The sequence below is a fragment of the Barbus barbus genome (genome assembly GCF_936440315.1).
Source record: "Barbus barbus genome assembly, chromosome: 28".
In the NCBI taxonomy this organism is placed as follows: domain Eukaryota; kingdom Metazoa; phylum Chordata; class Actinopteri; order Cypriniformes; family Cyprinidae; genus Barbus; species Barbus barbus.
In genome coordinates, this window is record NC_136756.1 from 20,096,256 (window position 1) to 20,111,787 (window position 15,532).

Consider the following 15,532-nt stretch of genomic DNA (forward strand, 5'->3'; position numbering starts at 1 on the left):
ATATTTTTTAATAAATGCTTTGTGAAAAAATTTAATGTTTCACATACAGCAAATTAAAAACTTAAACTAAAATAATTTAATGTAAACAATGTAAAAGTGTTTACTGACACTTACTAAAAATGCAGTATGAATGGTTGTGTAATTGGTTCTCAAGTCAATTGGTTCTTAAAAGGCCACTTCACACTGCACCAACAGACACCAAAAAACGGTAACAGACACATTCGTCGGGTTTTGTCCGATCAGTGTGTTACCCCTGTCAGTGTCTGTTTGCATTGGGCGGTGCTCGTCTTCACCGATTGAACATGTTGAATCTGCATTTGTCAGGTCTTGAAACTTCTGAGAAGTGACGTACTGTACTCTGTCAGGTGTCAGCGTTGGTCTGCATCTGTCAGTGTGCTGTAAATTGGCCTCAAGTCCATAACTGATCTGACAACAGCAGTGTAGCAAGAGGCTTTCGGACCGGAGGAACCTTTTCATAGTTTCTAGAACTGTTGGCAGAAATACCCGCTTTTTGGCATGGTTGCATCGCAGGAACTAGTAATGGTTTTGTCGTGACGTATTGTCAAGTATGGTGACCCATACTCGAAATTGGTGCTCTGCATTTAACCCATCCAAGTGCACACACACAGCAGTGAGTAGTGAACAAATGCACACACACACAAACACACACACACCGTGAACACACACCCGGAGCAGTGGGCAGCCATGCTGCGGCGCCCGGGGAGCAGTTGAGGGGTTCGGTGCCTTGCTCAAGGGTCTCACCTCAGTCGTAGTATTGAGGGTGGAGAGAGTGTTGGTTATTCACTCCAACCACCTACAATCCCTGCCGGACCTGAGACTCGAACCCACGACCTTCGGGTTACAAGTCCAACTCTCTATCCATTAGGCCACGACTGTTCTTTAGTTTTAGGAACTCCATTTGGGGGAACTAAATTAGCTCCTACTTCAGAGTAGGGTCTAAAACAGTTCTATAGGAACTATCAGTTACGTGAGTGTACGCTGATTGGCAAAATGCATATGAAACTCTGGTTACCCGGCATTTTTGAAAAGCCATGTTAAAACATTTACTCCACGAACATGGAAAACCGTGATAGTGGCATTTACCTGTTGTCTGCAGCATTATGTTCTTTTCTCAGCCTCGATGATATGTAACACTGCAAGTTGTCACAGGAGATTTAGTCAAGATTTTTTTTGTGCGTTTACATTCCATTTTCGTTATCACGAAACTTACGACACACAACAAAAACAGCACCGATCACGGCATCCCCCATTCACAAGTTGTTGACATTTATAAATGGCGCGAATAAAGACGTCGCTCTTGGCCACTTCAGAGTTCCTGCTGCCGGTGCAAATGCAACCAGGAAAACAGTCCAAGAAGGAAATTGGTTCTCTAGGAACCACCATGCTGGCTAGTTCCTAGAAATATGGGGTGTGAAAGCCCTGAAATGGCTTCGCTTTTGGTCTATTCATTACACAAAGAAAACACACCAACAGTTATGTGACATATGAGTGAGTAAATGATGACAGAATATTCCTTTTTGATTGAACTATGCCTTAAAGGGATCATTTACCCAAAAATCTAAATTCAGTCATCATTTACTCACCTTCCACTTGTAGCAGACATGTATGAGTTTCTTTCTTCTGTTAAACATAAAAGCAGTTATTTTGAAGAATATTAACAAATAGTTGATGGTAGTCATTGACTTCCATAGTATTTTTTGCATACTATGAAAGTCAATGGCTACCGTCAACTGTTTGGTTTCCAACATTCTTCACTATATAATCTTTTGTGCTCAACAGAAGAAAGACTCATACGAGTGAGTAAATTATTAACTTTTTTTTAGCGAACTATCCCTTTAATAATGTCATTAAAGAGATTTTCACCTGAATCAAACAAAGCCTGATCTGTATATATTTTACAGGGTGGGAAGATATCAGAGCAGTTTACTGATGTAAGATGGGAGTTTGACTTTGTGAAAGTTATTGTGAAAAACTCAGCATTGCTGAAGAGCGATTAAAACGACAGTTGCAATTAAAACAGTTGCGATACGTCATGCCGACGAACCAGATTGCTCTTGCCCCAGCCAACAGTAAGAAGTGCACTTCGCTCAAGCCCTGTGTTGCAAAATGAGCAAAGGATATGGATTAAGATCTCACAGGATGCTTGCCAAGCATTAGAGGGTGAGGAGGCGGAGCCGCATGCTTGAGTAATTGCATTTGAAGTCCGCAAAGGACGTTAATTAAGTTTGACTTCCTTTAACATATAATGTGGTTTGAACCATGAATCAGGCAATATGGACAGCATGGACTGGAAAGGGCAGCTGATTTTACCGATAAGGTAATGCTAATCAGTAAAGCACGAAGAAAAAGGAAAGCCTTTTTAATATCTGGTTTCAAGGATCTGCAATATCCTGTTGTAAACATTGCCGTAGCAAATAATGTCTAAACTGGAAAATGTGAACGAGACGTTGTAGAAGCAGCCCTCATACAGAACATCTGGTCAAAATTCAGGATCTACACTCATTATCATACAAAATGACTGATAATGGAACTGGCAGAAGGGATGAGTTGTGGTGAATATCAGGAATGGGAAGACAAGCAAGGTTGAAGGAGGAGTGATGGTTTCCATCTGTGCGGTGCAGTGAAGTTTGCCATCAAGAGTCCTGCACACGTTAATCAGAGGCTGACAGCAGTGTTTCAGAGGACATATTCAGAATTTCACTGTGTAGAGCACTGATTCACAACTGGTTTTGTTTAGGATCCAGATTGCGAGTGACCCTACATGGTACCAAAATCGCTTATTGAAAACCTTCTTTCAAAAATAAAACTTAAAATTAAAAAATGTCATAAAACACAGAAATTGATTTGTATTACCATGCCGTGCATAGGTCCAAAAAAATAAAATATATAATAAACAATTATCTTACACTAACTATTAATAAGCAGCAAATTGAGGTTTATTGAGGCAAAAGACGTTAATGGTTTGTTAGTAACGAGAACTGGACCTTAAAATAAAGTGTGACTGTGTACATGTATGTGTGTATGTGTGTGTATACACACACACACACACACACACACACGCGAGTATACTTATTTAAATGTTACATATTGAATATTTGTTTTGCAATCTTTATGATAGATGATTATACAGTTTAATTTTATTATTTGTGTTGCAGTGGGCAGTGTCTGGAAGGGGCAACGATAAAAACCGATGACCAACTATTGCACAAAACCTTGTTTCACCACTAAAAGTAGACTAAAGGTGTATGCTGTAAAAATGCCATTAATCGACTACTGAAACACATTTATGAGAGAATCAATACCTAATTCAAGTTTGATATGCACAGTCACTGCTTCACGCTTGACTCTTCACACAATTCACTTCAAACGGAGTTCGCTGAAGTTCACAGTCTGACCCACTCAAGAAAGTCTGGACAAGCGATTTCAAATGGGGCTCCCACTCCAAAACAACCACTTATGCTTCATTTGGCCGTCAAAGCACTGGGCAATCTCCCTCTCTAACTGTGGGGATTAAAGGCAGCCTCTTAATTGCTTCCTTTGAGGGCAGAGAGGATTAGATCAGAGGCAATGGAGAGGTGATGAGGACCCCGGCGCCTAAACTGGGCCAAGACTACAGTTCTCCCAGGATTCCCCAGTGTAAATCACTGCGCATGAAGCAATCATTAGCATGAGACCCAAAAAAGACTTCTGGGAAAGGATTTCGAAGACTTGTGAGGCATCAATGCTGTCGCAGAGATATTTAAAGAGGCTAAACTTTAAGAGTTATGTGTTGAGTGACAGTTAGGGGAATCAGATGTTGCACAGTCCATCTACATATTTAAAAAAAATTTACCAACACTTGCACCAAGAAATGCATCTAGTGAAGCCTAGTTAAACAGGTCTTCCCTGAGATCAACTAGGCCTTACAACAACCTGCTGATTATGAATATGTCGTGTATAAGTCTTCTATAAGTCTACTAGTATGCAAGCAAGCTAAATGGCAAATTAGTAATTAGTACAGTTTACTTCGGCTTACGACAGATGTAAAACTCCACTCGTCCTGATCATAGGTGATACGGTGAAGAAATGAGTAGAAATGAATGTTTGTGCTTGCGGTTTGGGTTAGGGGTGGGCAAACAAGCTGTTGTCTCTGCTGCTGCAAGGCAAGGCAGACAAGACATTTTAAAGCCACAAGCCACTACACAGACACCATGTGCGCTGAAAGAGATACACAGACATTAGATGTGACACAACGGCAAAACCAGTCATACACTCAATGAACAACTATATTTAACCTTTCTCTTTCTGTTGACTCCAGGTAAAGACATTTTATAAATCCCCCTAAAATGAAGTAAGTGCATATATATGACGCAAGTGTCAATATCTGACAAACGCTGTGAACCGATTTGGGTCATTCATGTTACACAGCACCTTTTGAACTTTATAAGTCTGAAAAAATGCATGTATTGTAATTTAAGGAAGTATTTTTATCAAGTTCAGACATACAGAAATGTACTCTGACCAAGCACCGACACTGACTAATTTTTATATGAATTACAACTTGATTAGCCTATTTACTAAATAAGGAGAGGCCTAAAGGGAAACTGTTCATATTTTTTAAATAATGATATAATGAAACAATTTCATTAAACAAGATGGAATCTTTTAGAGTAAAACAAAATTATTAATAAATTAAAATCACAAAATTCATAAAAACCCATTGCTAATACTGACATTTGTGGCACCAAAAAAAAAAAAAAAAAAGTTTTAAAAGAAGTTGGCTGGCATTATTGCAAACAACGAACAAGATGGAAAGATGACAAAACTGACAAGTTTGACATTAATAATAATTACATTAATAAACATTTGATTATACCAAAATAGTTAATAAAGAAAAATGTAAAGAAAAAATTATATTACTATATTTAAATGGCTAATAAAAATCCTTCATGCTTGAATTATTCAACAATAATTAAACAATAATTCAATTATTTTAATTAACCACTACTTTCACTCGACTAATATGATTTGCACCTTAAAAATGTAAAATTCCATCCAATATATTGAAATCTGTATGAGGGGGTCATTAAAATGTACTGCGTAGTAGAAATGCCCCATGTGTATATTCTTTTGCATGTATCGTGGCTTTATGCGTGTATAATTATGTGTCTGTGAAAGTGTGTGTGTCCTATCTTGGGCACTGAAATGAGGATAGTATGTGATGCCAAGAGAGGATGTCAGTCTCTGACCTGGGAGGTTCTGGCCTGCCCTCTCCTCTCTGTCTTTCATCTGTCACTTCTCTCTTTCAACACTTTGATCTGTTGCTCTCTGTCAAACATCCCTCAGCCTTAAGATCTCATGCCTCCATGGAGCAATACCAAAGCGGCTTCAAAGTCAGATAGCGAGAGAGAGAGAACTATAATACTCGGTTTCTTTCATCACCTTCCCCTAGCTGAGTAACTGTAAAATGTACAGCATAATTCAGAAAGCACAGCTAACTATAGCCACTGCAGGATTGTGTGATACCAAAGTACAGCAGGTATCAAAAATCTAATTTCGAAAATTTCGCTAACTGATCGAGAAGGCAACATATTGGTATTCAACAACGTTTGGACGGAGTGACAAAACATATTCACATTCAAAAGTTTCACATGTTCACGTTTTCAATTTGACTTCATCAGCTGTGATTCTTTCTGTAATTTCTCTATAAATCAAATCCAGATGGGATGTATACACAAACATACGGTATAATATAATATAAATTTGAAAAATTAAATATATACAAAAATAAATAAAAGAATAATAAAAAAATTAGTGAGTTTGACTTATTGAATCTGTTGACAGCCATAGTTTTATTCCAGAGACTGCGGCTTGCAGAGGCTGTGTAAATCTCCAAAACAGCAACAGCGAATGACTTCCAAAACCTCAGAGACATCAGGGGGAAATCAGAGGAAGGGTAAATGACACGGCGAATCGCCTGACTCATCAATTCAACTAAAACTTGGTAGCCAGAGAGGGAATTTTTCAGGCTGAATAACATGTCTGCAATTGTCTTGTCACAACACACCACATTAAAGCAGAACGCTGCTGTCACAAAGAAAAGCTTCTTGTAAAGTTAAGACACTTGCGTCAGTGTGTGTAGAAGTGCGCATTTTTCAAGTTTCATTTATCGCAAATGAGTTTCAGTAACGGCATCTAAACAGCGCTGTCAACGGTAAAGAAAAATGAGAGTGTCACTTCCTGTTCAGGGGGAACGGCTTCCGTTGTCGTCATTTCAGACATCCTTGTGAGTCAAGATGGAAAATGATACCAATATAATTTCCCATTTGTGGTCACAGATGCATTAGTTTAGACATATATGAGAGTACGCTAAATCAAGGGGTTTCCAGCCAGACTTGAAAAAGCTTTCAAATCTGTGCAAAAGATGACACTTTGTTGTACCTGGTTTCAGTCAAAAATTTCAGTTTCAGTACCCAAACATTTTTACAGTTGCACCTTGCACTGACTTGCAACATGAGTAAATTTTTCCATTTTTATTTAAAAATTCCAATTAATTAAAGTGTTATACACATAATAATAAAAAAAAAAGATAGTATCATGAATACTATATTGCATGTGGTATTTTGGCTTAGAAAATGCACCTTATTCACTGTTGTTCCAGTTTTGCATAAAATGTGTCTTTTGTATTTAAACTAAAAGAACAATTCACTTTTTAAAAAGTGTGTCTGTGTTTTTGTGTGGCTTTCTACAGACAATGAAATCAAAGAGCTCCAGTATTATTTTGGACCCCATCCCACAGGTTTTTTTTAAATTGGTCAACACGGCAAATTTGTGAAAAACATGAACCGTTTGCAAAATCCCTTACGCAAAATTCTGATCGCATGGATTCGTATTGAAATGACTGAACTCATCTGTGAAAATTTGCTGAACAGTGGTAAATGTGTTCACACCTTAACATTGTATGATAATTTATCAAATTTATACTTAATTCATTAGGTATCATGAGCTAACAATGGAAAAAAAAAAAAACTGAATTTATTAATGCTTTGTTATTTTATAAATATAGAATTGTTCATTGTTAATTTATACATTGAAAAAAAAATCAGTGTACATATTAAATTAAATGTGAACTTTTGAAGCAAAAAGACTGAAAAGGTATTTTCTTGTAAAATGTACTCCAACAATCTTCATTTATTACAATTTTTTTACATGCCATATATAGTATATATAAAAACTAACATAAACCTAAATTAAAAATGCTGTGAACGCATTAACAATTTGTGTTCTAAAGATGTCACAAAAGCTGCAGTTTTATTTTGGACCCCATTGACTTTCATTATATGTAGGGAAACATTCTTCAAAATATCTTCTTTTGTTATTCTGCAAAGAAATACAAGTCATACAAGTTTGAAATGACGTGTGTGAGCAAATAACAGGACTTTCAATTTAGGGTGAGCTTTCTTTTTCACATTCAGAGCATATAGCCACACTCCAATAACAGTGAATAAAGATGCACTTTTACAATAAAATACCACAACTGTTTATCAAACTCCCCCTCAGTGCAAGTCCTGTGACAGTCATAGTGGTCATTGGCAGCTGTGCTGAGGTTGAGAAATGAAGCTGACACTCTCGTTCACACACAGCCTGGCAGAGCAAAGACACGGTGGGTTACATCTGTGGAGTTGTCTATCTGCACTGTAACAGCTGGGGCATCGGCATTTCAGAGGAAACATTTTTATAGGGCTCGAGGACACCGTCCTTCTGTCACGCACAAACCTACTCGCTCTACTCAATCTCCCGGAAGGTTCAAACAGATTCCTTGCACTTCTTCGTCTGCTCCCTCCATCTATTCTCCGATATAAAGACTCAGTAATCCAACACTCCCGGCGAGGCCGACCCCCCTAGAACCTCAAACACTTTCTCTCATTCTCTCACACACATACTCCAATTAGTAGTGGTTTAGCAGAATCTGACCGGCAGACAGGGAGTCGCAAACAGTGAGTATCATGTAAACGCTTTCCTTAAAGCAAACTACAATGTGTGCCCGCCAGTCACAAACACCCTGACAAGTCAAGGACAAGAACGTTACTCTTACATGCACATGCAAGTCCATGTACATTCATGAATTAATACAGTGAGGGCCTAATATCTGGAATTTAAAATCCTTGAATGTTCACACAAATATTCACATAAAGTGTAAAAGCTTGCTACTGGATTATAAAAATTATTTTTAAAATTTTATACTGAGAATTACACCATAGATATAAGACAAATTTGTTAATTTAATATTGATTCATAAATATACCATTGCTCACTATTAATTTATACATTAAAAAAGATTTGGTGCAGAAACAATTTTCACCCAGAAATTGCCAGTAAGTTTCACAATTAATTACAAAGAAATAGGAAGTAACATTAATTGAATTAAACATGAAATTTTGAAGTACAAAGACCAAAATGTATGAATATTTACAAGTTTATACAAAATTTTAATTTATTTTTTTACAGTGCACAACTTGAATTGTGAAACAGACCTTAGTATATATAAAAATGAACATTAACCTAGAATAATAAATGCTATGACGTTTATGATGTCTAACGCATTCACTCAAGTAATTGAACTTTATCATAAAGTGTTTCCTAAAGATGTCCTAAAATCAAATAAAAACAGAGTTTCACACTCTGGGTTATGTGAACACAAACAGCTGGTAAATTAGGCCTCCATGGCTCAGATAGTTCAGGTGGCCTCTATTAAATTTCCACTAAACAAAAATGCGAAGAGCTCCAGATGGCAGAACGAGGATGACCTGTAACAGCAGTTTGAGATACAGTAATGCACGAGGGGTTTATCAGGGAGTCACTGTTTAATCAGCGAGGAGCCATGTCTGGTTATCACCCGCACTCTTCAGGAGGTTACGTAAGGTCATGAGGAGTATGTGCACATGTTATTGATCGACTGATGTTACCCATCACATGTAGTTTAATATGGATGCATTGCACAGCTAGACACCGTCCTGTCATATCGCCTGCAGCTAATATTTAGTAGATCGAACACAGAGTTACAATATTATAGTAGACCATTCTCAAAGGATACAACCATATGAGGCCCAATTAAGCAACAGACTGATGAAGGGTTGCAAAAGAAAGCCCAAAAATAACATGTAATTCTGCTTGTCCAAACAAATTACTGTAGATGATTTCTCTGGTTCTCACAGTTATTGCAATTTCTAATACCTATTTTTATTTACTCGCCAAACACAAATAGTTCCCATATTTCCACTTGGTGAGTGTTAATTTTGGGCTCTGATTGAAAATGTAGTACTTGGTGGATGTGCAGTTTTCTGCATGGCCTGTCCCGCTGCGGTCTCAGGGGGCGGTCAGAGTATCTCACGTGGACTGGATCGGTGAGCGTGTTGTGAACAGTCAGCACTATCAGCAGTATTCTGCCCGGCTGCTCCACACATTGATTTGACAGATTGATTACCATAGAGCTGCAATGCTTCTGACTTTCATCTGTGACCTCCCTCTGCACGCATCTCTTTCTCTCCATAAAATACACATGTATATATCAATCTTATGAATTTATACATTCTTTGATTTAATCGCATGCTGTTTTATTTTTTTTCCGTACGTCTTTTGCTCAGCTACAGTGACTCCAATATTTCTGTCATGCCTTTGTCTTTCTCAACTCTCATTATTATTTAATTCATTTGATGGAACTATGGAAAACTACAGAATTATGCCATGGTAATAAAGAATTGCTATATTAATGTACAGTTCTTTTACAAGTTTACAAAACCTTTGCACAATGTGCAAAATTGTGTTTAAAAAATTTTAAAAAATTATTGAAGCTATTTTTTACAATGCTGGGTAGTAACTGATTACATGTAATCTGGATTACGCAATCAGATTCCAAAAATTCAATACTTGTAATTAGATTATATTACATTTTAACGTACTCGTTATCAGACTACAGTTACTTTATTACTTATTACATTATTAAATATTATTCATAGAACAGCAATACATTATTCATAATTTATTGATTCTCCCTAATTCTTCTATTTCATTAAACTCACAAACCCCTTGACATAATGTAAGGCTTCATGTACTTCATGTTGTTAATAATAATGAATGGAATATATTTTCTTTCTCTTTGTATTTTTATAGCAATATGATACAAGATTATCCCATTTAAATCAATGAGATAAATGTGTAAATTCAAAAAAGTAGTCTGATAATATTACCTAAAATGAGTAATGTAATGGATTACGTTATTATTACTAACTACAATTTTTGTAATGTAATCAGTAATCTTCTGTTCACAATTTTTTTTTTTTTTTTTTTTTTTGCCATAACCATACAAATAAATGTAAAACATAAATATTTTTTATTATTTTAGTTTAAGAATGTATACCTCTTTAAAAGTATCTTATAATAGATTATGCAGGGTGTATGAGAAAAGGGTATAAAAGCTGTCATTGGGGCAGTACCTTTATAAAATGTAAACCTTTGTCGCTAAAGGGTCCATATTGGTACCTTAAAAGTACATAGTTATTACCCTAAGCATACATATTAGTACCTAAAAGGTACAAACGTTTAACTTTTAAAAAAGGTACCACCCTAGTGACAGATTTTGTACCTTTTTATCTGAGAGTGAAGTATATGTAAACTAATGACTGTACACAACTGTACCATGAACTGTAAATGGTACTATGTAAAGAAAACCATGGCATTATCAGCATTATTTATGAATGGTATATTGCTTTTAATATGTGCTACAATGACATCAAATAGGAGCTTCATGCATCAGAGCAGGTGTTTAGCTTTGCAAAGATAAGAGTCTCAAAAGCTGATATGATAGAACTCATAGAGGAGTCAAAGCTCAATTATGTTACTGAATATCAACATATTCCAACTCCAAGGATTTCTCCCTTCAGACAGAGAGGCTGCATGTCAGACTCTTTTCGGAAGAGTGCTCTCTCTCATAGGAAACACTGCTCAGAAAGCAGCCAGAGGATTGGGCTAGCACTTATTTACTGTAAATAACAGGTCTTTCACCGAAACACCCAAAGAAACAGTTAAGTGTGAAAAGAAAGTTCTGTGGGGTTGGAACACTCTGATGTTTCTTCATGAGACCCACAAGCTTCAGCCACAAGCGGGAGGTCTTGTTTTGTGTCAGGAAATCACATGTTTGACTGTCACTCCTAATGTATAACGATATCTTTGCTTTACGTAGCGAACCGAAAATCTGAAAGCACTAGTGGAAATGTTCAACACTCCGTTTTAATTTTCAAAATAAATGTTTTCAGGAAAAATCTGCAAAAAAATCTGAATGTTTTATCATTTGGTTTGTACATCTTCTGCTTTACTGACAGCAACACTAGAAACTCCACAAAATTAAAAACCTTTTGATCATGTTCTTCAGCATGACTATCTGCCCATCTGCACAAAAAATATTCCTTATTCATTTTGCAATTTTTTTTAAATAGTCTGCTTTTTGTTTTGTCTGACCTATGGACTAACTGTATATTTGACATTAACAGTATAGCTATAAGTAATTTGCAACAGCAATTATTACTGACATATCAAGAGCACAAGAAGTTATTTTCTTAAATAAAACTGTTATAATTCAGTATGTGCTGCTTTGCTTAATAGGTGCTGGCCCTTTAAGAAGATAAGCACGCCGACCACCTCCCCCTGTTGGAGGCCGACTGCGCTGTGAACTTGACCTGAGCTGACCCTATTTCTACCACCCCTCCCAAATTTCCGTTGCCAGAGCACTGGAGCACATTCCAGCTCCTCTGTGTTTACTGAACATGTGTGTGTGTGTGTGCGTCCATGTGCACACATGTGTGTTTGCTGCATCTTTCTGCTCGGCTGACTTGCGGCACATTCTCACACGTCAAACAAATGGAAAGAGTCGATGTGTTTTAGCGGGACACTGAGGCCCGGAGAACGAGCCTCGGGGCCACCAAACCAGCCATGTGCTCCGGTTCGGTCAAACCACCATCCTGTTTGTTTTGACAAGTGTAATATTTATTGTCCCAGCAAAAGCTTCAGAGACTGCGAGTTATAAAAAAAGATCAGAAGAGGACTGGGGCACGAGCCAGGTCATGTGACCCCCGCTGGAAACCGATACGGCCCGAAACCGAGAGCTAGATAAATCGTATATCTCTAATGAGGCTCATAGCCTAATCTTTCAGAAATGTAATTAATTTGAACATCTTTCGAGGCAGCCGTTTCACCCCGAGAGACTTGCGGTTAAAGCGTTTGCGAAGTGAATAGCCTGTTGAATGAGTGAAGGAGGGCAGTAAGAGTAATGGCCATTGTTTCTCGATCTGGCCTCCATGCGGGACCCCCACCCCACCTCGCTCTTCGCTCCATTAGCAAAGATACCGAAACATAGCTGAAAATTTCAGCGCACACACACTAGCACACAGCTGCTGCTGCAGAAACACAGCCAGTCCTGTTCAACTGCACTGAGATGAAGGGAATTTGAGCATGCCTTGCAAGTGAAAGATGGCCCTGTGCCTTTAAGGGCAAATGCTGACTGTATGCCTCTGTTTCTCTCGCCTTTCTCTCAGCCACTCCCCCTTTTCCTTTCCTTGCGCTCCTTCTCTTCCTCTCTCTGCAGTGCTGCTGTTTGTAGGAGTAAAGGCAAACAGACGAAGTTCCTTATCGGACTGTTTACAGCAAGGAGTTTGTAGGCTATTAGGCAGGTCAGGTGACATGCGGGCTGCCTGTCTGACCCAGACAACTGAGGGTGAAGGTCGCCTGAGGGGGCGGAGAGACAAAAGGGGCGGAAATAAGAAATAATGATAGCGTAAGGGAGTGAAAGACAGAGAGAAAAAGGCAGGCTGCAGCTGTGGACTAAAATTATTTTCAAATGCTTGGCCAGCATCTACAGCACTTATGCTGATGTGATATTGTTTTTGTACAACACAATACAAGACGAATAAACATAAAAGTTGGTGAATAAAAGATTACTTAAGCCAAAGAAGTACATTTTGTGTGGAATAGGTCCATTTCCTCCTCCCAGGTCAGTGGTGGGAAAAACATTTCACACACACTAATGTTCAAAAGTCATAGTACAGTAGATTTTATTTTTAAAGAAATTAATACTTTTATTCAGCAAGGATGCATTAAGTTGTTCAAAAGTGATAATAGGGACATTTACATTGTTTCAAAGGATTGATATTTCTAATAAATGCATCAAAGAATCATGAAAAAAAACAGTATGAAGGCCGCACAACTGTCTTCAAGATTGATAATAACAAGAAATGTTTCATATTAAATCAGCATATTATGATTTTTCGAGGATCATGTGACATTGAAAACCAAAGAAATGGCTGCTGAAAATTCAGCTTTGCATCACAGGAATAAATTACATTTCAAAAAATAGAAAACAGTTGTTTTAAATTGCAATATTATTTCATAATATCTCTGTTTTTACTGTATTTTTGATCAGTAAATGCAGCCTTGGTGAACATGAGAGACTTTTTAAAAACATTTTAAAAATCTTACCGACCACAAACTTTTTAGCAGTAGTTTACTCTGGTCTGGAATGCTGCAAACACAGGTGGAGTGACGCAAACTGTAAAAAGTTCCAGACTGTTTATTAACGCTACTTGACCAATCAGATTTGAGGACTGAACTAACTGCTGTTTGCAGAGTTTCCATTTACATGTCTAATTGGTGCATTCATTTAAGGTGCACGTTAGACTCTTCTGTAGCTATGTGAAGAGATGTAGAGTGCAGTAGAAAAGAGAATAAACAACTCCTACAACACTGAGATTGGGATTTAACTGAATAAAAGGTTTGGAGCACATAATGTAGTACAGAGAGATGCTATCGCGATACACACACATACACAGAACACTGAGTCACCCTAACTGCTGCTGTTCTGAACAAACACACACACACACACACACACACTTCTTCATCCTGTCATATTGACCACTCACCTGAACTTAAAAGAAATGCACATCCTTAATATACACACACCATGCTGTCACCGAGACTGAGCATCTTAAACTTCATATCTGAAGTACTGTGATCGAGTAAACGGTATTACAAAGTTATATTTACATCTTCTGTAACATGTTGTTAATTACCACAGAAAATAATGTTGACTCATACTCTGGTTTTTAAAAACGAACGGAAAATGCACGTACAGTAATACTTAAACAGCGGAAGCTCAGTGAGAGCTTGTAGTTAAGTTTACGAGATTCACAGTAAAAACGTTTGTTGTTTAAGTTACTAAATTGTCTGAATCATAATTCCGAGGCCGGAATTCTTTTCTACGTGGATGAACCTAAGGTTACGGCTTACGGCCGCAATGTTAAGTCCTGTGGGTGGAGTTTGCTTTACGGACAGTTACATCACATTGTTTCCATGTTGCTTACTGGTAACCTCTCACTAGAAAATGCGTTTTTAAATGTTTATTCAGGCTTAAGCGTATACAGTAAATTAATATTTCTTTGTTTTTACAAACTAGAGGATGAGTCAAAATTATGTTTACTTGTAGCCTAAATTTAAATGTATAATTTATTCCTGTTATTTCAAAGCTGAATTTCCATTACTCCAGTCTTCTTCGGTGTCACATGATAGTTCAGAAATCATTCTAAAATGCTGATTTTGTGCTGAAAAAATACTTCTTATTATGAATCTTGAAAACAGCTGTGCTGCTCAATATTTTTGCGAAAACCAAGATACATTTTTTTTCAGGATGCTTTGGTGAATATAAAGTTCAAAAGAACAGCATTTATTTGAAATATAGTTTTTTGTAACATTATAGATGTAGATTATATACTGTCGCTACAATCAATTTAATGCCTCCTTGTGAAATAAAAAAGTAAAGTTAATTACAGAGATGCAAACAGGTAAGGGGGATAAAAGGTGAGAGCACTGCGTGGATCAGGGGCATGTTCCACATGGAATTTATTTGAAAGATATTTGCTTTACATGCTCATTTGTAGTTACTTTAAGGTATTTAAATATTTTTAGTTTTTTTAAATATTAAAAAAGCATTTTTGAACATCTTGTTGCAACATTTTATATATATATTTGACTGAATAAATATAAATACTGAAAAAAATAAACTTTCCCTCTATCTTTCTCTCCGCTTACTAGCTTGTACTTATTTGAACAATGACTGAGACTTGGTGTTACGAGCACTTCCTCTGTCTGATTGCCTCTTCAAGATGAATCGCTTTTTGGATTCCCCAACTGTAAGTCGCTTTGGATAAAAGCGTCTGCCAAATGACTAAATGTAAATGAATATATTTGGTAAAAATCCCATGTTATAAAAGATTAAATGCTATGCTATTTAAGATAATATTGGCTAATTAGACAGCAATGCTGACCTAAAATGCAAAATGTTTGCCCTCTCTCTTCACCGTTCCCACATCTCAGACCTCAAATACATAAAACATTATTAGACATAGTTTTGAAGTAAAGAGTAAATAAAATACTATACAAAACATATTGAAACAACCAGGGGACAGTTGCATAAACTTAGCCACCATGT

The 15,532-nt window shown here is 37.1% G+C and overlaps 1 protein-coding gene across 3 annotated transcripts in view; it reads right to left on the minus strand.

The window, feature by feature from the left end:
• The window catches only part of nfic (nuclear factor I/C), a 99,764-nt gene that overhangs the window by 54,030 nt on the left and 30,202 nt on the right, over nt 1-15,532 (minus strand). The gene's annotated exons all lie outside the window — the stretch shown is intronic.